Source organism: Callorhinus ursinus, unplaced genomic scaffold (genome assembly GCF_003265705.2).
Source record: "Callorhinus ursinus isolate GAN/ISIS: 27379988/994484 unplaced genomic scaffold, GSC_fseal_2.0 scaffold15, whole genome shotgun sequence".
In the NCBI taxonomy this organism is placed as follows: domain Eukaryota; kingdom Metazoa; phylum Chordata; class Mammalia; order Carnivora; family Otariidae; genus Callorhinus; species Callorhinus ursinus.
This window is the reverse complement of record NW_027397077.1, coordinates 10244437-10267738: the sequence shown is the minus strand read 5'-3', so window position 1 is coordinate 10267738 and position 23302 is coordinate 10244437.

The following is a 23302-nucleotide window of genomic DNA, read 5'->3' as shown; positions in this document are numbered from 1 at the left end:
GAGTTGACACTCTGTCTTCTGCAAATCCCAATCTTGGTTGGTTCCTACTGAGTTCACCTCATAGCTGTCTGGGTTTTCTAGCTCTTTCCACACCAGCCCCTGGCAAATGCTGTGTGACAGAAAGAGAACGAGGTTCTTAGGTCTGAATTCCAGCTTTGGTCTTGATGAGCTGTGTGATCTTAGAGAAGCTATTTCTTCTCTGAGGCCCAGTTTCTTCACTGGAGACATTGTTTCTTCATTCATCCAAATGTTTACAAATGTTTCTTGAGCAACTGCTATATGCCTGAAGTAGTAACACCTCCCTCATGCCGTAGTGTGGCCTGAGACCACTGTTGGGGCTAAATCACTGAGGACATCATTATCCTCCCTTCCCTTCCCTGCCCCCTGCCCCAACCACAGTTGGTTACAGCCTCCTCTGACTTGGACAGCCCTGGGCCCAGGTCCCCTATCACAGTCTGATTTGATTGCATTACATTATTGACTATGTGTCCATCGCCCACTTAGACTCTGAGAGGACTCCCCGGGATGAGATTGGCTCCTACCCCAGCCCTGTCTCCCAGGACCTGGCACCGAATCATCATGAGCTGGATCCTATATGATTAAATAGCTGCTAGAGCCAGTTTCCGTAGCAGTTTTGCATTTTTTCTCCTGTTCCTCATAGAACCAACAAATTCAAATCATAATCACCTTCCAGTGGTGGTTTCAGAATTCCTCTCTGGTGGGTGGTTGAGAGGGGCACCTGAGTGCTTAAGAGCAGCGCATGATCAGTAGTCTTGTTTCAAGTAGTCTGCTCTGGCATGACTGTTAGTGGGGAGCTTGAAGCTACATTAGCAGGGTATGTAGTCTGTCTTTGCTTGGATTATTGGTATATGGGGTAACGGGCAGAGTGTGTGGGGGGGGATCATGAAGGAGCTTGGAGCCCCCAGTTCTTCTTACCTCCCAGCTGAGGGTCCATAATCTGAGTCTGTGCACCCCACAAAGTGACCTGTGACAGTCACCACTACCTTCTTCAAAGGACAGCATTCTTTACTTTGTTAGCTGAAAACCTGGTCCCAGGGGAGCTCTACAGGGAAGAAAAATCCGACATAAAACAGGGCATCAAAATTCTGGGGACATGAACCTGAATTCGTGTCACCCTTCCTTAATTTCAGCGTCTCCCCAGCAGGGCCTAGAGAGAAACGTGGACTATCACTCTGGTAATCCCTTCCAGACACCATTATGGTCTGGTTACTGCCTCCAGGAACCTACTTGGTATTTCTCATCTTAACTCTGATTGCATTCAAAACTTGATTAGATTCTATTGATTCTGTCATTAAAAAAAAAAAAAACAAAGTCCGCCTGCTTTCCCCCCTGTAGTCTTTCACTTGCTTAATATAAAAACCCCACCCGTGCCTCCTGGGCTTAAACCTACATTTCTTTGCTCTGTTCCACTCCTGGTCCTTTCTCTCTCCCTTCTTAAAACTGACATCTTCCCTTAGTCTTGTGCACAGGCTTTAGTTTTTATTACTGTTACTTGTAGATCTCTGTTAGGGCTATTTGCTGTGCCTGCTACCAGAGGGGGAGGGAGAAATATTTCTCCAATTCCCAGATAGTTTCATTGGCCAAACTGTTTTTCAACGAAATCGTCTATATTTCTTGGCTCCAAGTGCTACCTCTTCGGATTATAAGCAATTTCCTTTGTGATGAAGGAAAGGCTGAACATGCCCTGCAGCAGAGGTCAGCCACCTCAAGGGGTCTGTGTGCCCACTCTATATTATGTGGCAAATGCTCACTCACCCAACTAAATGTCCCTACTGTGCAAAGTTTTCCTGGTCTCCCCCAGGCAATTGAAAGTAGATGAGAAAGAAGAAAGAAAACCAGACTGATGACCCAAAATGGATTCATGAGTGATAATCATACAAAGATACAGTTATAAAGAGCTCACACCTGGGGCACCTGGGTGGCTCAGCTGGCTAAGTGTCCAACTCTTGATTTCAGCTCAGGTCATGATCTCAGAGTTGTGAGATCAAGCCCCACATCGTTGGGCTCCACGCTGGTAATGGAGCCTGCTTAAGATTCTCTCCCTCTCCCTCTGCGCCCCCCCCAACTTGCACACGCTCTGTCTCTAAAAAAATAAAATAAAAAGCTCACCCTGTTAGTGACCATGAGACTTGGGTTGCTCACTTTCCTCCCAAATTTCAGGTACTTGTATATCACATCATGATTTTTAAAATATTTTTATTTACTAATAATTTTTCTTGATATCTACTTCCTTTTTCCATTTATTTTGAAAGAAATCTTATTGGGATCTCTTGCCAAACCAGAAAACTTCAAAAATGAATACAGTCAAAACAAAGTGCTGGCACTAAATGTTAGCCTGCCAGACTCCGACCCTGAGGTCTGCTCTCTCCTGATCACAAAGGGAAACTGGGAAATGGTAGGCATTGAGACTATCCCAGCACCAAACTGAGACTGGCTCCTTAAAAAATGTCAGGAGGACTGAACAAGAATTGAAAAGGAAATTACTGGGGTACCTGGGTAGCTGAGTCAGTTAAGCATCTGCCTTCAGCTCAGGTCATGATCCCAGGGTCTTGGGATCAAGCCCTGCGTCAGGCTCCCTGCTCAGCAGGGAATCTGCTTCTCCATCTCCCTCTGCCCCTCCACCCCTGCTCATGCTCTCTCTCACACTCTCTCTTAAATAAATAAATAAATAAATAAATAAATAAATAAATAAATCTTAAAAAAAAAAAGGAATTACTTTCTCATCACCTGACCTATGCCCACAAAACACCACTGAAAAATCATCTTCTATACCATCCATCCCTCTATATACCAGTGGGGCTGATGCCGCCATTTAAAAACGGGGTGTGTGCTCCTAGAAAGGTTCATACCACACTATTCACAAATTGCTCCCACATTCCATGAGTTCCTAACCTTTCCTTGAGGCTCTAGACCTATAAATCTAAACTAGAAAATGTAGCTCAGCCGTCCCAGAACATCAGGCCCTTCCTGGAGTGGGCAAGAGCTAGGCCAGAATTCTGGCCATAGACACACAAGACAAAAAATATATATATTCTCTATGGTGAGCGCTGTGAATTGTGTAAGACTGATGAATCACAGACCTGTACCTCTGAAACAAATAATACATTCTATGTTAAAAAAAAAAAAAGAAGAAGATAGTAGGAAGGGAAAAATGAATGGGGTGGAAATCAGAGGGGGAGATGAACCATGAGAGACTATGGACTCCCGGGAAACAAACTGAGGGTTCTAGAGGGGAGGGGGGTGGGGGGACGGGCTAGCCTGGTGATGGGTATTAAAGAGGACACGTTCTGCATGGAGCACTGGGTGTTATGCGCAAACACTGAATCATGGAACACTACATCAAAAACTAAAGATGTAATGTATGGTGATTAACATAATAAAATAAAATTAAAATATATATATATATATATTTTCTAAAAAGCTTTTAAAATCCAGTTCAGCAGCAAACCATCCCCTTTTCCTACCCTTCTCCTACTATTTTATACCTTTCTCTCTTTCCAAAGTTTTCCTTTAAAGTAGAGGTAAAAACAAATAAAAACAAAAGCGCTCGTGGAGAACCTGCGGATACTACTCCCCAGGAAAACCAAACTTCAAAGGAAGGGATGTTTTAGAGGTGGGCCTTAGTCAGCAGTAATAATATTCATTATGAGTGCCAAAATGGGAAAAACCCAAATCTCAGCAATGAGATATTGATTCTGCAAGCCATGGGACATCCATACAACAGAATTCTCTGCAGCCATTAAGAATTATGTTTTAGGAGTATGGAATGATATGGAGAGAAAGTTACTCCATAGAATCAGTTCAGGCAGTCTCTCTAGTATGACCAAATAGACTAAATATGAACTAGGACTTACGATCAAGTATTCCTTAGCTCCCTTGGCTTCGGTGAAACATCACATTCATGCCTTGAGTTACAGAAAAGAACGATTCCATTTCCAAGCACACTGGAAAAACTCTAGATTAATCATAGTGAATGAAGTTCTTTGCTACTAAATTTCTCAAATCTTAGAGCGTGCTAATGTCCATCACGAGCCTCCAAGAGGAGGTACTTCAGTGACCCATCTTCTAGACTTAATTAATCATGAGGCTGGTGTTCTAGGGACCACATTTTGGAAAAGCTAGATAGATGGATGATCGAATGCATGCATCAAGAAATCAATACAGAAGTCTAGAAGGTACACACAAAATGTTAACAGTGGTTCTTTCTATTAAAAATATAGGTGACTTTTATGGGTATCTTATTATTATTATTATCTGTGATTTCCCCACAACGAACATTTCTTTTTATGTAATTTTAAAATAACGAAGCTGTTCTGTTATTTTTTTTCAAGATGGCTGGAGAAGGGACGGAAATGGGAAAGAGAGTTCTCGTTCTCAAAGCCAGCTCTGTGAATGCCTTGTACACACACCCATGTTAATTATTGCTCTTCTAAAGCAATGAGGCAGATTCCTTGGATGACTTTCCCGTGGTTCCCACTGGCCATCATGGAAAACACTCTGACTTGAATTCGCGCCTAGTCATCACCATCAGCATTATCATCATCAAAGTCACTGATATGATTTCTTTTTCAATTTTTTTATTGCAGTAAAATTCACCTAACATAAAATCAACCATTTTAATGTGTACAGGTCAGTGGCATTTATTTCATTCACAATCTTGTGCAACCATCATTTCCTCCTAGTTCCAACATAGAGGCACTTGTTGAGGATGTCTAGCACTGCCTTGAACTATGCCCCACTCCCCAACTTTTTCCAAAAAGAACTGAGGTGGGCTGTCAAGGGAATAGATATATACTAAGGTTAATAAAGCAGAGAATCAGGGCCAGGAAAAGAGAAAGGGATAAATATACCAACCATGAGGTTAATACAATGCTTGTGACTGAGCATCATGCATCTCTCTCAACTTCCTGACAGCGAGGGCAAAATGGGAAACATAGCAATAAATGGCTATGATCAGAAAGGAGAAAGCTTGATATAACTCAGGAGAGCTCAAGTGTTTTACTGGAACTTAATTCTTAAAGAAACTTTTCATGTGGATTTCATGCACAGAACATTAATATACACAATAGGAAATGCCCTTGACTATAATTTTATAATATATGCACAAGGAAGGATTTTTATGTGGTTGTTTTTTGACAAGTATTTACTAGCTGAATTAATAAGTAAACGAATAAATGAGTGAATAAAAAGATAAGTCTCTAACAGCTCAGTTGCACTGCCAACACACAAACCCTTCATAAACTTGTCAGAATGATAGAACTAAATGCCCAATGAAGATGGCAATCATTGCTAGACCAATAAAGAAATTATTTTTACATAAGCCTAAACAGTACAGAAGATATTAACTATTTTAATCAAATGAAAATATTTAAAAAGTCTGGATTATCTCCTGATGGCACTAACAATATAGGAAAATCATGAGTCCTTGAGCGCTTCTTAATTGCTTACAATTTTATGGAGTTTTTAGAATGACATGGTCTCCCTTCTTCATCCTGATATGCCTACATTGTTTAAAGATCAATTTTTAGTTAAAAAAGATTTTCACGAGTTCCTGGAATATATCTGCTCCCCTTGGAAGTATGAGAGAACAGCCACATGGGCACAATGTCACCTTTCATCCTGCCTCATTCTATCCTGTAGAGTTGACTCATTCCATCCAAAACTACAGTTCCTCAGTAATTCTTATCTTAGACTTTAGGAAAGGAAATTCTGCCATCCAACAGTATTTTCATGACTGTTCTAGGCTCTAGTTTCTAGAACAAGTATTTCTCCTCTTTCTGCACTTCCCAAATGAGAGAAACATACTAACAGCTCCCAGGGAGAGATATGCGGGAAGATCACTATGGCAGCCACAAGAGGAAATGCCCTAGAATGTATGTCCAAGATGTACACACGGATTTCTCGGTGTTGACATTAAAGACTGCTTTTTATTTTAAAGTGGGTTTTTTTCCTTTGTAATTTTCTTCCTTCTGTAACTGTTCTAAAATTGATTCGTGGCAAATTGTTTGGTTTTATTTGAATAAGAAGGTTTAAAGTGAGAGAAGCCATGGTGTGGAAAGCTTGTCTGTGTCCTCAGCGGCTGTGCCACCTGGGAGACCCCTTTATCTCTTGCCCACGCGCCAGAGATACACATCGCCACCTCACAGGAGGATTAAATGGTATAATGCAGAACTCAGTGGCTGAGATCGAGCATACACTTATTACTGAATTATTAATATAACAACACATGGTAGCTATCAACATTAGTTGATATTTTTATTTTGCATAATAGTAGAAACATTAACACAGTGATGGTAAAAGGAAAAAAAGTCATCTCCAATCCCATTTTCCCAACAAATCAAACCATTGTCATTTGCCCATAGCCTCTTCCAGTCCTGACCCACATGATTCATACAGTTATGATCATACTGTAAATGCGATTTTGCATTCTGGTTTTTTTCAGCTAACATTCTATGATAAGCATTTTCTGCAACAAACGAATCATTAAATGGCGATTTTAAAAGCCATACGTATTCAGGGACAATAAGATGCAGTGACTCTATCACATAAGTTGCCTCCTTCCTATTTTCTAAATTAAAATCCCTCAAGATGACCATTGCTGGCCCTGGAAGTAACCAAATTTGGGGTAATAAAACCAATGTCACAAGGAGGCAAGCAAATCAGGGTACTTTGGGTGATGAGGGAGCATTAACCTTTTATAAGCTTGAAAGGTGATGGGTTTCAGTTTGCTACAATGTACGAATGTATCTCTGAATATGAGCGCAGGATGCACTGCCTTTCTAATGTGAGTGCAGAATCTGACCTCCAAAACCAAACTAAGAGTATCTGAAGCCTGCAGATCAAGGAAGGTCAGCCGTGGAATGCTGGCTACTGCTTCCCTGGCCGCACAAGTGTGGAGGTCTGAGCAGGCAGACGTGGGACAAGAACAGGGCCAGCCAGAGCAAGGAGGTAAGAGAGAGCAGAGCCTGCCTGGGAACAAAGATAAGAGTGCATTTAGGCAGAAACATCAGGTGTGGGGCAGGAAATGTAGGGGAAGTAGATTGGCAAAACTGGTTGGCCTGGAAAATGGAAAGCCTTGAATTCTCCTAAGGAAGTTTTGAATGTCGTCCGGTAGGTGTTGGAGGGCCCCTGGGAGTTGCCGAATAAGGAAGCGGACCAGCCCAAGTGCTCAGCTGGAAAGAGGGGAGAACAAAATGGTGGAGGTAGAGGAGAAAACAACTCAAACAGGGGTACAGAAGACAAGGAAAATGGTGGCTGATAGGAACTAGGAGCCATGTTCCAGGCTCTGTTCTGTGTACTCACTAATTCAACCTTAAAACAATCCTCTGCCTTGGGTACTCTTACCATAATTCCTGTTTTCCAGACCAAAAAAATGGAGGTCCAGAATGATTGGGTGACTTGGACAACCCGCCAAGGTCACAACTATTAAGTAGTAACCCCAGTACAGAAGTCCAAGCAGCCTGGCTCCAAGGCCTGAGGGCCCCCATCCACCCCAGCCAGCCTGTACAGAAGCGTGAGATGTGTGAGGGAGGCCAGGTGAGGGGCCGCTCGGTTGGGGGAGGCATTCTGGGCAGAGGTGACAATACGCGCAAAGATGCAGAGAGGAAAAAAACCATGTGCTACTTACGGGGAAGGCGCAAGTTCCAAGGAAGAAATATATCCTAGTGCGGAAGGACAGGCCAGAGAAGGACATCTGGACTTCGTCAAATCTCAGACCAGCAGCGTGGAGAGGCCAGTGGCAATGTCCGGGAAGCTCTGCTCTCTTCCTTGCTCCCCGAGACAGCCGACCCCAGTAACCTGCACAGGAACTTGGTTCTGAGCGCTGGTTTATAGTTGGGAAGGATTATTTTGGTTGAGGCCGCCTCCATTCCGTCTGGTCTCAATAGAGTCATTCATCCATCTATCAAACATCTATTGTGTGCCTCTCAATGAAGCGCACCGGCTATACAGAGATTAACAAAATGGCACAGTGGCTACAAAAACCCACACCTGAGGTGAACTTCCTTCCTCCCCCAGCATGCAACGACCTTGGGCAAAGGGTCTCCCTCTAAGCTACCTCAAACCTCTTTGTCCTTTCTTGGGAAAATCTCATCCCACAGAGCAGTGAGCTTGCATAAAGCTGCTTCCTGCTGAAGAAGATCAGGTTTTACTCACTTGCCCCTGATAAAATGAACAGCTGGGATACACGATTTCACCTTGAGTACAGCTGCCTAGGAACCCCATGATCCAAGCTGGTGTTTTTCTTCTTATACTCAGAATTCTTCAGCCCAAAGGCATGTCCAGAAAGCTTGCCTCTCCCTTCAGGTCCCTGAGCCGAGGGCACTGAAATTGGCTCCCAGCATGAACTCTACAGAAGGAGCTGCTGGAATCCAGGGTCCTCGTGGTCTCAGGGTGCCTATTCTGGGAGAACTTGGAAGTTCTGTCAACAGTGGGGCAAAGACAGAGAGCCCGATGGGTTCCCTGAAGCTGGGCCACCCACGGGACCACAGTTTGAAAACCGTTGCTCTAACCTTGTTTTTGTTCAAACAGCCCACTGGCCCATGTTATGAACATCCACCAGTCCATTCTCAAAACCACCATTTCGGTTACACCCTGGCTCAAGACTCTTTAGAAGCCGTGGTCAGCACAGGGGTGAACTTGCACCGAGTAGGGGGCTTGCGGAGAATTGCTGAGCCTCTGCAGGAGCAGCAAAAGGCCCAGACACAACTCAACACACCGATGAGCAATTCTCATGGAGATAAAGGTGCATTTAGAAAAGCCGCCGCAGCAGAGATTTGTCTAGCACAGGTCTGCAAAAGACCTACATCTCTACTTAAGAAAAACTGCTTCTTATGCAATTAAAATGAGTCTTCCATCTGTCTAAAAACCACTTACATAAAGCGCCCCCTTCTCCCTCGCCTCCACAGGTTCTTCATCTGTGGGTCAGGTCAGGTTTCTGGCCAGCATGCACCAAACCAACGGCTAACGTGTGCACAGCCACGGAGGGCCCGCTAACGGCTAGGGAGCAAAGCCCCTTAGAGGCGAGCTTGCTTTCAACATACATAGGAGCAGTCCTCATGTGGGGAGCATGCTTCTCCCACCTCGGTTAGCATACAGCTCCATCTGCACCCCTGCTGTGAGCAGTTTGGAAGTAGATAAAGTCTGAAAATATTACATCTGTATGTCTGTACACACACTCACCCAGAGCATGTCCCTGAGCAGAATATGGATGAAGAGGGGGCTTTCCTGGAAAGAGCTCAAATCGTCCCTCTCTCTACCTACACACAGACACATGCTCATTTGTCCCTTTAAAGACGAGGATACTGAGAGGGCTGTTTCCCAAGATGGACTCGCAGACTCCAGGATAATACTGGTGGCCTATCTGCCGCCCACACCCCAGAGGCTCAGGAAGCAACGGCGCAAACAAGCCCAACAAGCCCAACAAGCCCGCCGGGGCGGGAGGGCTCGGCTCCCGGAGGGCAGCTGAGTTCCCCCAGCTTCTCCTGGTGTCCGCAGGCTTCCATGGGGCATCGGGGCACCGGGGAGGGATGAACTCAGTCTGGGCTCCGCACTCACTAGCTAATTGACCAGTCACACAGCTCGCCCGATCCCTCCACGCCTCATCTTCCTTGCCTGCGCCTGCGCCTGCGCCCTAGGGACAATGCCTGGCTACTGGGCTTGCGGAGGGGGTTGAGTGAGCGGACGCAAGCCAAAAGCCTCCTTCGGAGCGGAAGCACACTTCCTCCAAACCTCTCCACGGCTTTCCGCAGGCTCGTTGTCTTACCTGCCTAGTTACTGCTCACAAGATTGCCACTTCTTTGAAGGCAGGATTGGCAGCTTATTACCTGCTCTATCCCAATGGGTAATACCTAGTTCCAGGCACACAGTAGGCACTCTTTAAATATTCATGGACCTCATAATTAAGTTAGACCTGGGCCCAGAGTATACCTGTGATAGTTAATTCTAGGTATCAACTTGGCTGGGCCATGGCACCCAGGTATTTGCTAACATTGTTCTAGATGTTTCTGTGGGGGTGTTTTTTGGATGAGATGAACATGTAAATCTGTGGACTTTGAGTAAAGCAACTTGCCCTCCATAGAGTGGGTGGGCCTCATCCAATCAGTTGAAGGCCTTCACAGAACTAAGACTGACTTCCCCTGAACAAGAAGGAATTCTGCCGGCACACTGCCTTTAGACTTGACTGCAACTGTCCCCTAAATCTCCTGCCTACCTGCCCTGCAGATTTTGGACCTGCCAAGCTTCTACAATCAAATGAAACAGTTCCTTTAAAATAAACTTCACTCTCCCTGTATGTACACATCCTGTTGGTTCTGTTTCTCAGGAGAACACTGAGTAATATAGTACCTAATCTGCTAATGGAGAAACTAGCCACAGGAGTATATATGTACCCTCTTTAGCCTGGAAACTTGGTTAATACCAGTTTCATAGTACTTTTGTGAGCTTAAATAGCCATGAATCACACCCATTCAACCCAGTGCTCTCCTCTGATCCTCACACAGCTTAGATGGCTAGGGATCATGACTGTTCTATTTCAAAAGAAGGGGAAAGTCACATTCAGAGAGGTCAATTAAATTTCCCAAGGTCACACAGTATAGTAGATTGCAAAAATGACCCAAATTCTTCACCTCTTTCTGCTTCCAAGCTCTCAGCCACATAACTTTGTAGGGTTCCATCTACTCCAACTCTGGGTTCAGCCACGTGACTTTCTTTGGCCAATGAGATGTTAGCAAATGTGATGCTTCCACAGTGCATGAATGACTGGGGCTATTCTCCCTCTTGGTCTACCATTGCCATGAGAACATGCCCAGGCTAGCCTTCTGGAGGCTGGGAGCTAAGTGGCACAGAGTCAAGACATCCCATTATCCCAGCCTAGGCCATCCGAAATCAGCTGTCCGATACCCCCTAGTTATGTAAAGATTATTAAGATCAGCAGAGCTGCCTGGCTGACCATCCCTGAAGTGTGAATGATACATGCTTTGTGCGCCATGGAGGTTTGGGTTGGTTTTGTTCTGAGGCATTATTTTCACAATTGCTGGCTAATACACAGAACTAATGAGTCGTCTGACTAACCCTGTCTAACTCCACAGTCTGTGCCTCCCGATGCACCAGACAGTGTTGGATGTCACCTGAGGGCAGGTCTCCCAGGTGGGACAGAACTCTTAGAAAGTTAAGAAGAGGTTCCCTTGCACTTTAGCCATAGAGAACAGCAAGCCTACTGTCACGGGGCTGCCCAAAGAGGCAAGCAAAGCACGGGGCCAGGCATGCCAAGAAAGGAGGGGCAGCAACATGAAAATGAAACTTTTTTTTAAAGAACTTGATATTTCAAAAAATAGGCATTGAAGTAGTCATCATAACTTTTTCAGAATTCCTTATGCTATTTTATGGTGTAGGTTTTTTTTTAATGAGAATTACATCTGAGGAAGTGGGTGTGTCCCCAGAAGCCATTGCAGGTTTAGGGCCTTAAAGGGCCAGCGTGCTCCCTGCTCCTTAGTGCTGTGGGGGGCCAAGGACAGCATTTAGCCTGAGCAGCCAGGGCAGGGCAGGCAGGAAGTAGCGCATGAAGCAGCTTGGGGGGCAGGGGGCGGGGGACACCCAAGTGAAGGAGCTGGGCCTCTGCAATCTGTTTCCAACTGCTTGTGCCTATGAATCATCTACATCCACACTCCCTCGCAACCCGCATGTTACATAAATAATGTACAAAATGAGCAAAATCAAGCCGCTGCCATGGATGAGCCTGACCTTGGATTGTCAGGGTGGGTGGAGCCAGGAGAAAGGGTAGCTTTACAGAGGTGTGGGCTCTCTCCAGAAGGGCAGGTTTTGCTTGGCTTCTCTACATCACTAATAGCTTTTAAAAAAGTCAGTCACCTTCAAGGCCCAAGCCCTAAGGAAACTGTCTTCAATGTCAATTTCTCACCTAGTAAAATCCCTGAAAAGGAAAATAAAAGCAGGCTTGACTTCCAAGAAGAAAAAGGAGCTCAGAGCAATCCCGGAGGATTTGGAATGCTGGTGAGATCCAACTGGGTGGGGAGGGTGGGTGTAGGAGGGGGACAGCCACTAAGTAAATGAGCAAAAATGTAAGCGCTGAACTCTTTTATAAAATCTAGGGATACAAAAGCTCTATGTGCTTCCTCTCTGAACATTCAAAAGCTATACAAAAATGTTACTGCCAGGTGGGATTGAATGGTGGCCTCCAGAAAGTTGCCCCATACTCTACCTTACTTCCAGGGGAGGTCAGCTAAGGAAGTGAGCAGGAGAAATTGCCAACGCTCAGCTTAATTAGCAGGAGAGGGAAGAGGGGAGGAAGAGGAAGGAATGGGAGGGAGGTGGAAGAGGGGAACTTTTTACTGGACACTTACTTTGTGCCAAGCATTGTCTCGTTCAATCTTTCCAATAACTGCATGAAGTCATTCTTACTATTCCCATTATACAGATAGAAAACTCAGAGAGCTTAAGTAACTTAGTCAAGACCAGGGAGCCGGTGTGTGTCAGAGCTTGGTTCAGAGCCCAAGTTCTCTGACTTAAATCTCATGACCCGAGTCAGGGGCCTATACCAACCCTTAGCAAACAGCTCCGTTACCTTGACACATATGTGAATGTTTCTCATTTGGAGAAATGTAGCTAAAGCTGCAAAACAGTTTATTCCCTATCAATACAGGAAGTGGTTTATTCTCAAAACACAACATTGATTACTGAAGTGAACTTTGCATTTAACAGAGTCTTCCCTTAGCATGCTTTAAATGAATACCATATGAGCTTATTCTGGTAGAGGAGGCCTCCTTCTCCATCATGGAAATGCCGTTCACTTACATGCTCCTTTATTCATTCGTCATTCATTCCTTCACTTAGAAATATTTATTGAGGACCTATTAAGTACCAGGCACCCTGCTGATTCCTAGGGCTTAGCAGATGAGGTTCCTTCCCCGAAGGGGCTCACAGTCTGTATCCAGGGTTGTTCAAAAATAGGCACCCAGAATTCCATCTATTAGTCGAATTTCAGGTGTCAAAAACAGAATCTCAGTACAAGAAGAGAATGAATAGATTCTCTTAAGAACTCAATGTAGCTACCACTAAATGACCAAACAATTATCAGACCTCTGACCAAGTCATTCGTATTAAAAACAAAAAACAAAACCAAAAAAAGCAAAAAACAAAAAAAATCCCCACATTATGCTCACAACGCACTGCTTCCTCATTTAATTCCACCAGTATAGTACACGCCTAAAATAAAACAAAAAGAGTCAAACATTTTAGCTTTCCAAAACTGGACCAAAGCCAGTACACTGGGCTTCTGCTGTAGAATAACTAAGACCCTTTCTGTAGACCTATAAATAAATTCCAGCAGATGCTTGGACTCAGAGAGTCCAAGTGGAAAGCCAACCCTCTGGTCCTCAGAATCTACATGCTGCCTTCTTTCCTGACCTCTCTCCAGCTTTAGAAAGCTGTGCTTTGGGAAGCTATTAGTGCAGAAAACAGTATTTTCAAAAGGATGAGTTACCCCAGAAAACTCTGCAAAACTAGGTAGCCCCATAGAGAAGTGAGCGAGCGATATGTCCTAGTTCCAAGAAGTCTCTTCTACCTTGAGGTTCCAAGGGAAGCTGGAAGTGAGCAACAGGCCTCTTTCAAGATGCTCTGATGAGCTCCCCGGTGAGCTGCTCCATCTCTATCATTAGCCACTCAGAACTCCAAGTCACAAACTGCGAATGCCTGCCCCACCCTACTGCAGGATTAGAAAGGATGTTGAGTTGTCAGTTTCCAGCTCTGGTTTTGCACCCTTTAGATATATCTAAAGGGTGGCACATAATTTTCAAAACAAATTAACTTCAATCCATGTCACGTGAAAAAGGTAAGGAGCCAACAACCTTTTTAGAAGGAGCATAAGGAGACCCAATAATGAGAGTAGTGAAAAATAATAATTAGAATAAACTAGAACCTAAGCTTCCTGAAAGCAGAGACTTTGTCTATCTTGTTCCCTGCTGAAACCACGGTGCCTGAACATTCAGGTGCTGAATCAGTCTACTGAATGAATGGATGGACGTACTAATAAGGAGCGTTTGCCACATCCCAGATTCTGTGCTAAATACTTCATCCTCATTATCTCATGTAAGCCTCTTGACCTGACAACTGGGAACCTACATGATCCTCACTCTGTTGTGAGAAAACTGAGGTTCAGAACACTCGCGTCGCTTCTCCAAGGTTCGCTAGCTATAAGGCAGATCCGGGTTTTATAGAGCCTCAAACTTACACGGTTTGAGGATCCCTGACTTAAGAAAAGAAACACAAAACTCCAAATATGAATTTAGGTATGTAAGAGGAAAGAAACTGCAACAAATCACAAATGTAAAAGTATTACAAGTATCAGGAAATCTGGAAAAATAACAGTAATTTTTATCATCTGCCTAAAATACCTCTATCACATTTTCCCTGTATTTGTTGGCTGTCTTATTTTTTCTATAAAGAGAAAAGATGATTTATCTTTCCTGTATTGTTGTTGATCAAAATTTGCTTCTTTTATTGATAGATGAGGAAATATCTTTTAACTTCACGATTCATTATAGATGATAGCAGGGAATTCCTTAGGGTTTGTCATCAAATTTGGGTAAAACCTCCATTGAGTCTCTTTCATATCTGAGCCATAAAGATTTCAGGGCACTTCAAGTTTCCTTGTCAATGACCAATCTTGAATCAACACCACTGAGTTGACAACACTCATTAACCTGTTTGCTGTCAACAGACATCATCACTTTAGTGATGTATGTATGAATTTTTATGTTATCTTTGTTCTGTGTCAAATCAGCAAGTAATTTAAATATTTCCCCAATACGCTTATATGATTCACTCCTCTTCATTAACTGAATTATCAAAATTCTAAGTGCTTCTCCATTATTCCCAGTCGATACTTCTTTTTTGCTAAATGAATGAATAAGATTTGTCTTTCCGTTACTGAGTTCATTTGATATAACCTGAAATTTTTTGTTATAATTTGCTGCTCAGTATTCACCTCTCCTCCAGGGAGGGAGGCCCCCTAAACTTGAATTATCACCAGTTCCTGGTAAACTGGCCTCTGCAGAGCTATTGTGTGCTGAAGCCCTAATCCAAAATTCACTGGTTCCAGGCCCTGAGCACCTGACCTCCACTCTACATACTGCCTACCTAAGAAATTAACAAAATGGAGTGTACAGTCCAATTAAGTTAGGTGTTCTCCTCTAGCAATGGTCCTCCATAAAGTGGCCAAAAGAATACCTAAGATGCTTTCTGTAAGGTCACTTACACAATAAAATTTCTGCAGAAGCCTTGAGTTCAAAAGGGCTAAGCTAAAAACCAGGTGAAGAGTCCTCAGACAAATTCAAAATCGTCAAATGCCAAAATATAAATAGAGAAAGGAAGTAGGAACCAACTCTGCAGTCCTTTGTGTTCTCATTCGGAGGAGTTCAGCTGGGAGGGCTTGCTGGTCAACGAGGGCCACAGCCAGCCCTCCCTTTTCCCAGGTGGTTCCTGCCTCTGGACACCAGCACCCCCCTGTAACCAAACTCATCCCTTGGGAGCTGTGATTCCCCAGCCCACTGGGAATAGCAAAACTTCTACTCTCAGTGTTGGAATTAGGGACACATCTGTTCTCCCACAAGGACACAGTAGGATCCCCACTCCCTTCAAAGCTCTGCATGTGTGAGTATGGGTGTGTAAGTGTGTTTCTGTGTCTCTTTAAATTTTACATCTTCCCTGGGAATCATAAACAAACATAAGTAACTAAAAAAAATGGCTTATAGATGAAACATCCATCTCTTCCTCCTACAAATTATTAAAGATATAAATGGAGTATGAATTCTCCATCTCAGAGTCACCAAAACATGCATTCCATGAGAAATTTTCTCATTATAAAATTATTTTATAGCTCAATTTAAAAAATCATATTCTTAAAATAAGAACTCCACCTACTCATGCCCCTAGAGAACTCACTGTTGATAAAGCACATACAAGTATGTGTCCACTCTCAATAAATTCACAATCTAGCAAAGGAGTGAAGTCATGGACACAAATACCAATAACACCATGTAGGAAGCGAGGAATGGGCAAAGAGTAGAACTGACACAGGGTTGTGGGGTTCAAATGAAACATATTTCCAAAAAGGGAATACCAGAGGCATTTAAAGCAGTATTAATCATCTAAATCAGAATTGTATTTAAAAAAGAAAAACCCAACTAATCCAGTTCAGAGAACTTGAAAATATCTTGAAAACTGGAAATTAAAAAAAGGAGAGATGACAAACACCCTCCTTTTTCTCCCCTTCTGTGGGAGATTTTTACACAAAAATCGATATCGTATTTATTCCATGTAATTGTGCTTCACTAATCAGAGATCCTCTTCTATCATCCTCTCGATTATCTTCTTTTCCTGCCTCATTTGCTTTCTGCTTCCAAACTCTGGCAATATTATCCTACAACATTATCGCAAAGTAGATTTTTACCCGAATTTGCGATTTGAAATCATTGATTTTTCTAAGTTTAAACAAACAGAAGCAACTGCCAGATATTTTATAAGGAAAATCTTTTGAAGCAGAGTACTAGACTGTTTCATGGAATTCCAGTCTGGAAGGAGAAATGCCAAAGGTTTAGGATTGTGAATTGTAAAATGAATGTGAAAAATGAGCAACAAGCCAAGGGGTGTGGGTAGAGAATTCTCCCATAGCAGAGGAAATTTGAGAGGACCCTCTCTAATTATGAGTGCACAGAGAACTTTTCCATGAGACACTGCAAAGCTGTTCACGGGTCATGCAACCACTCTTGGTGGTAACTTGCTCTTAAATCCATTTCATGGGGAGGCTATCAGAAGATGTGGGAGCAGGAGTGCCTGGGTGGCTCTGTTCATTAAGCAGCCAACTCTTGGTTTTGGCTCAGGTCATGATCTTGGGGTCCTGAGATCAAGGCCTGAGTTGGGCTTTGCGCTCAGCAGAGTCCACTCGAGATTCTCTCTCCCTCTGCCCTTCCCACTTGTGTGTGTGCGCTCTCTCTCTCTCTCTCAAATAAACAAATGAATCTTTAGAAAGAAGAAGAAGAAGATTTGGAGCAAAAGATACTATTTTGAAGAACCAAGGAAAAGTTTAACTCTGATGGCACTAGAGGGCTCCCTACCTTGGCAGGGATGGGTTTGGCATCGAGGTCTACAATGGTAGAAACACCAACACAGATGTGAGAAACTGGAGTCAGTACAACAGAAAAAAGCAATTAGGTAAAACCTGAAGGGCAACATCAAGAAGCCAACATAGAAGGACAGGGAACAGCAGTGAGAAAGAGAGCAGAACAGGGCAGGCAGAAAACTTTAATGACAACGTGAAGAAAGTTCCAGAAACCTGGGAAAGGAAGGGAAGGACAGGGCTTGAGAGCGTTGGGTTCCGAGGAAGACTGTGGATGGGGATTCAAAGCCAGAGATTGTTACCATTGCCACCACACCCCACATTCACTGGTTGCTCTTCTTCTTGAGGAAGGGAGAGACTTCAAACTAGCCTGAGCTTTCCCAGGCACCTTGCAAGTCATATTAATAGGTCCCCAAATTAATTGGCTCTTGTCCCACACAAAGTCTTATCCAGTGACTTCTGAGACATCCTTAGGTATCTTGCCTGAATCACAAACAGCCCTTTGGAGGTCTACTTGAGCCCTGGTTGATATCAACTCTCTGCAAAGTCTCATCCTTCCTATTGCCACTGCCTACCCGCTATGGAAACGTGTCCATGCCCAGAGTGCTCACTGAGACAGTCCCAGAGGGATACTCCTGCAGGTGCCAAGGCAAGCTAGTTTCACTGGAGTTTTCACCACAGCAAGTAGCTCTCTGCGGCACCCCTCTGTCCCATTCTGTGCCATCCTGAGTCTCCCGGGCCCTGAAAGGGCATGCTTGTGCTGCCACAGGCCACCGTCCTAATGAAAACTGTTGCTTGGCTTGGGCCCGTAGGCCTCTTGCAAGGGCTCTGATGAGGTCCAGGGGCCCCGTGGTAGGACTCACACTTGAAACATCCAACAGGCTGTTCTCCTGCCCTCCCCATCCCTGTCTCTTCCCAGCTGTATAACTTCCTCTCTGAGCAAGTCAGCCTTGCCTATGTAAATTAATTTCCTCAGAGAGACACAGACTGGCCACCTGTCCCCCTAACTCATCAGATACACCCTGAATAGTCAGAATCCCAACCACAGGCCCACCCTGGACTCCCGCTTCTCAGTTAGCCACCACCATTGTGAGGCTGGGCACTTGGTTAAGATATGAGGGACAGGGGTGCAAAGCGAGAGTGGTTCCAAAGGCCCCTCTCTGAAGTGCAGAGAGGGAACATGACCTCTGGGCTGTTTCCAAGAGCTTTTCACCCTACATGGCCCCAAGCAGCAGGAGTTAGAGATGCAGCGCTTGAAGTCAGGATGAATTGAACCAACTCTACTGCTTGGGCATTCCAGAGCAAATTGTACTAGTGCCAGAGTAATTTTTTTCAATCCTAAATTTACTAATAAATTTTTGGGTCAACCCACCCACTTATCGTACAAATGTGCATTATATGAACTTCCTGGAGAGTCAGCAAAAGCTCCAGATGAGTGAATTCCAGACATGAAATTATTAAAGCTATTTTGCTTGTAAATTCACGGAACCTGCCAGGCCCAGATGGAAAATTGGTAATTGATATTTATGAACAATACTCTCCACAGCTAGGGGAACCTGGCTGGCTCATGGTGGGTCACCCACTCTAACAGGCCTCACTTCCACGCCCCCTCCCTGCCCACCTCGGCGGTAAGAACCCCACAAATGGTTTTCCTGAGTCCTTTGGCTGTTGCGCATTCACCGGAAGCCTCTGTGGACTCCAGGGCCTGAGCAGCTGACCACGCGTTTCCGTTCCACTCCACTCACCCAGATTCTGTTGACGCTTGTCAAAATCTTAATTCACAGGAACACCCTGCACCAGATTCTTTGGAGTTCTCAGAGATCTGGGATGGAGAGTCAGCTCTGCTGCCAAGACCTCAGAAATAGCACAGAGTGAAATCTGCCAGCTTGTGGCTTTAAAAAATCCGCTCACCTTTCTCAAGAGAAGTTAGTGCCTAGCAAATGAAAATCACTAATGTTCCTATTCATCTGGCATATTATTCCCCTTGGATGTGAAATGGCTCTTCTCAAGGTTGCATCTAACGGATGTCTTGACCTCTGATGTGCAAACTCGGGAGCTGCTCACCAAGTCAGGTCAGCAGCAGCAACGGACAGGGAGGGCGGGGGGGGGGGGGAGGAGCGGCGCTCATGGAGCTGCAGCCCTGGATCCAGGTCCACCACTAACTGCACAGTTTCTTTCTGTCCCTGAGCCTCAGTTTCTCCAGGTCCAGAGCATCAACAAAAACTCCTGGCCCTCCTCCCCCCATCCATCCCCCGGATATCAAGATCGTATTGGGTCTGAGAGATCCAAACCATTTGAATTCTTAAAAGTCAAAGAAGGGATCCGATGTGGGGCTGATCACTAGCTCAATGACTTGCTAGCTTAGTGGCCTCAGATGACACCTATTAACAGATCTGGAGTTGATTTGGAGGGCAGAGAGAGGAGAGAGGGTATTCTAGGACATACGAGACTGGCCTCACAGAGCAAGGAAGGCCAGGGAGGTCCTATTATATTTCGGCTACCCTAATATTTAAAAATGTGAACCACCAAGCAGAAAAAGTAAGAGGTGGTTATTTGCATTGTAAAGGAATTCTTAGTACCAAAGAGAATATCAAGCATGAATACCCATAAACTCTTGTTTCTGGGCAGAATGGGGACACATCTGTTGATGGTGTGCATCACTATGAGCTAACGATGGGGTTAGGTGCTTTCCCATTGATTATTTCCTCTCATCCTCCTGCTCACCTGAAGCCCACGCAGGTCACGTAATCTGCCTGAAGTTCCAGAAGTAATAAGCCCTGGTAAGATTTCCACTCAGGGTGTTTGACTTCAAGGTTTCAAGGTTCATGTCTTTCTCACCATCCCACACCCTTCGCAGGCACAAGGAGGCTCAATATAAATTAATAAATATCTAGGGGTCTCATTTATGAAATATTTCCCTGAAATTAGGCATAATGTAGGTTAAAGGAAAAATAGCATTCTAGTAAAACAAATACGTCATTTGCATTTCAGGCCTTAGGAAGCTGACTGTTGCAGAACATGAGGCTCGCCTGTACTGCTTTACTGTTGAGACAGCCTCCGGTTTTGTCCCCTCGGGTAATCATTACGAGGCTCCGTGCTCGGGAACAAGGGGGAAGATTACCCCTTCCCCGACTGCCTATCTTTACCATGCCTGGCTCTCCATACTTAGACCTTAAGTCCAAGTCCAACACAGAGTTTTTTAATTTAATTTAATTTTCCCCAAGAAAATAAAAAAATATTTTATTTGAGTGTTAGCACTTACACCAAAGGGAAAGCCTTATAAGAAAAGAGAAACAGATTTGAGTGTATAAAGCTTAAATGTTTTACATGGCAAGAACACTGTAAATGAAGTTAAAAGAAAGTGACAACTTGGAAAAACATTAGAACACATCATCAAGTAAATATTTAGTATGGAAAGAACCCTTTTAATTATTTTTTTAAATGAATGTCACAATTTTAAAAAATGGGCAAAGGATCTCAATAGGCAATTGGTGAGTCATCAAAAAAGTACACGTTAATATATTTTTTTCCTTATTAGATCGTTTGATAAGACAAGAAGACAAGAGGAAAGTGGTAAGAATATAGGAAAATTGACCCTTTTGTATGCTGCTAATTAAATTGGATTGACAAGGGGCACCTGGGTGGCTCCAGATGGTTAAGCGTCTGCCTTCGGCTCAGGTCATGATCCCAGGGTCCTGGGATGGAGCCCCATAACAGACTCCTTGTTCAGGGGGAAGCCTGCTTCTCCCTCTCCTTCTGCCTGCCACTCCCCCTCCTTGTGCTCTCCCTCTCTCTCTGTCAAATAAATAAATAAAATCTTTAAAAAATAATAAAATAAATTGGATTGGCACAATATTTCAGAGTGGCGATGTGTATTAAAACAGGTGATGTTTCTACTATTCTGGATGTTTGGTTTTTCAACAAGTAGCCATCACTTGTGCAACAACAAAAAAATAGAAAATATTTTTATATTTTTAATGTGCTCACCCTTGACCTGGCATGATTATTTCCTTAGCATAAGTTCTAAGGAAATAGTCATGGATGTGTGAAAACATTTAGCTAGAAGGCATACATGAGAGCATCGATTGCAAGGGCACAAACTGGTGTTGCAGAAACCATTAGTTGCTACACTTTTTTTTTTCTTTTCACAGAACTCTTTGATTCCCCTCATAGTCTCACCTGCAGCTGAATCTGTCCAACTGAAAGAAAATGGAAGTGTTAGGTGGGACTCCTGGGGAGGCTATTTAAAGGCTGGGGAGGAGCCCTTTGGAGCCTGCCTTCCTTTCTCCTCTGTGCTACCTAGAACTTAGACGTGATGTCCAGAGCTCCTGCAGTCATTTTGAGCCAAGAAGTGACCCTAAGGATGGAAGCTATCCAGAAAAATGATAGGGTGAAAACAGGAAAGAAGCCTGAGTATCTGGGTGGCTGCCATACCAGCCCACCACTGGACTATTTTATATTAAGAAGAAACAAATGTCCACCTTGTTTAAGCCTCGGCTGTTTGGAGTTTTCTGTAAATGAAGCTGAGCTGACTTCTAGCTTGTACATGCGCTTAACAACCTGAAAGTCCAACAGTGGAAAACTAGTTCAATAACAGATGTGCAATTCACATGATAAAACCTAAGTAGCCATTTATAATGATACTATACAGATAGAGGTTCACAATATATTGGTATTTGATAAAAGCAGGTTTAAAAGCGCTGTGCACAGTATAATCTCATTTTTATAAAAGATGAAAATTGATCTTCATGTATTGAAAAAAGTCTGGGGAGTTAGACACCAAAGTATTAACAGTAGTTACCTAGAAGTAGTCAGATTACTTATAGATAAGTATCAGGAGGCTTGTTAGCCTGCATTTTTTATGCAGAATATCTAATTAATTTCATATCATGAATAGCTATTATGCATCTGACCTGTGTGAGACACTAAATACCACCTAAACACCTATTCGCTTCCAGTTGAGGAGGGAGAAACAGAAAGGGATACTTAGCCATCCCTGGAAGGCAGTCCTGCCACGTGACACATCGGGAACATGGACGGAGCTAAGGGGACACTTAGGAGGCTGTATTCACTCTTGCAGACCATTAGGGAACGGCTAAATAAATTAAAGCTCAACTCACAAAACAATTCCTTTAAAGACCCGAAGGGTTAAATACAAAGGCATATTATTTTCCAGGGGCCATATGTGTCTCAAGCAAAGGAAGGAGCCTGCAGAGCTGTTTCCAAATGTTCAAAGGACAAGTTTCCAGGTCTACAGCTGTGCTTTATTAGGGAGCTACAGACAATATCTGTAAGAATTTGGCATGAACTTACTCGAGAAAATGTTAATGTGCGTGGAAAGCAGATTTAATATGTATGGAAAGGGGGGACTGATCATCCACTTTATAGAACATAGAAATTCAACAGTCTAATGGATGTATTTAAAAGTTTTCTGTGGGTCTTCCCTAACTTGGCAGGTATCTCCTCTTCTGTCATCCCCAGAAGTCCATTTCCTGATATAAGAGGCGAAGGAGGACTCTGGGCAGCAGAGGGGAGTCATCTGTGAGTCCTGTAATTAGCCTGGTACCTCAGCAATGCCATGATGAAAGGCTATCTCAGGGGCTTCTATCACAGGCCTCCTATTTTCAAGGGTTATGAGTTTTTGCTCTAACATCTCTTCTTTTCCTAAATAGCAGCAACGGAGCTGGCAGCCTGAGCACGTGGGCCGCTCCTCTGTGCTGCGGCCGGTCATTTCTCAGTCATGTGAGCATCAACCAGGAAAGAGCGTTGGGGTTTCAAATAGCTTTATGGTCCCATCTGGCGTCCAAAAAAAAGCCTCGTTTAACTTAACACAGCCACATTTCTCAAACACCTGGTTCTTTATTGGCATTCTGTCTTAAAAAGTTCTTCCAAAACAAGAACAAAATCCCAGTTATCATTTAACCATTCCTTGGTGTGTGTGGTGGGAAATGCTGGCCACCTGTGTGTTTGGGCTTTTGGTATGGAACTCCAGAGCGGACAGTAATAATAATTTACCACCACTACTGGCACCTCCACATCTATCGAGTGCTCACGCTTTGTGCTAATTCACATTAGGATAATTCACATCCTACCCCCCCCCCCCCCCACCTCCTGAGCTAGGCATTGTCATCTCCCATTTTAAAATGAGAAAAC